We start from the raw sequence: 1,365 nt of genomic DNA, 5'->3' as shown, positions 1-1,365 counted from the left end.
AGGCAAAAAGCCTCTAACATGTAGCTCAGGTACTGCTGTGCAGTGGAAGCTCAGGAATGAAAAAAAGGCATAAACAAAAAGGATTTTCTTAAATCTCATTCTTGAATGTATGTGAAAGTGACATTTTCATATGATTTTCTTGCCTATATAAATAAGAAACCTTATGAGATTATTTCATTTTAGTTGCAACATGATCTTTTCTTCTGTCTTAGGAGGTGTTTTTATTTTAGTCTGGCATCAAAGATCTTTATTGGAAAATGTAGTTTCCTCTGAAAAATGTAATGAAGAGTTTGGTGAGAGTTTCTTCGTGAGGCAAAAACAAGGGAAACGCTAAAAAAAAAAGATCCCATTCATCTGTCTGCCTTACTTGGTGCCACTAATGTTGTAAAGCTAAATAAATAGTAAAGGAGTTGAATTTTTGTTAAGTGAGGTTTTCCTTTTCTAAACTTCAGTAGTGCATCTGAGTGCTTTGCTTATCTTCTTCCTGATCTGTTTGGTCTGAAGCTTCAGAGAAACGACTCCTGACTCCAGAGGACTCTTCAGGCCAGGACCAAATGGCTTTCAAGTGACTCAGTCTGGAGCCTTCTTCCTCCTCCTTAGGCATCCTGGTTGTCTTAGGAGGAGGCAAAGGTCCAAATTCAAAGTTCTCAGTGGTATAGCAGCTGAGAAAAGAGTAATTGGTCTCAATACAGAACTACACACCACTGACCTGTACACTGGGCAGATCCTCTCATCTCTGACATGGGTCCTCCCTCTGGGAATGGACCAACTCAGATACTTGTCCAGGAATCACCGCAGACCAGAGGGTCTACAGCTAGGTGCCTCCGAAGTCTGCATGTGACAGGACAAGGTGGCTATTATTACTCTCAGTTGCATGTACACATCAAGTTAGACCTGAGGTAGCCACTTATATACAGCCCAGTTATCCAACATTTTATTCTGACCCACTGTTTGTGCAGTAGAGTCTGTGGAAGGTTTGGGATAAAGAAATAATCTGCTTAAATTCACTTATCTAGAGGAAGGACAGGGAGGCGATGGGACTTAGGAACTACCTTCTTTTCAACTCATCTTCTGCTCATTCTGTAGCTATCTCACCTAACCTACAAACAAAATATTGGCCCTAGACAATGAAATAGCTGCTTGTATTATAAGGAACAAATATGACCCCTTACTACCCTAACTCTCTCCACCCACACAGGTTCTATCTAGACTATATCTAAAGGTAATAGTGGAAAGGGGAGGAAAAAGGAATTCAGCACGACTGCAGGGGTTAGGGGATGTAGGTAGTTACTCAAAAATGAGACTGGACAGACAGTGGAAAAGAGACAGAGATGGCCAGGGTCCTTCCCTCCAAAACCAGCTCTG

Source organism: Sorex araneus, chromosome 7 (assembly GCF_027595985.1).
Source record: "Sorex araneus isolate mSorAra2 chromosome 7, mSorAra2.pri, whole genome shotgun sequence".
Taxonomy (NCBI): Eukaryota; Metazoa; Chordata; class Mammalia; order Eulipotyphla; family Soricidae; genus Sorex; species Sorex araneus.
Note: the sequence above shows the minus strand (reverse complement) of the source record.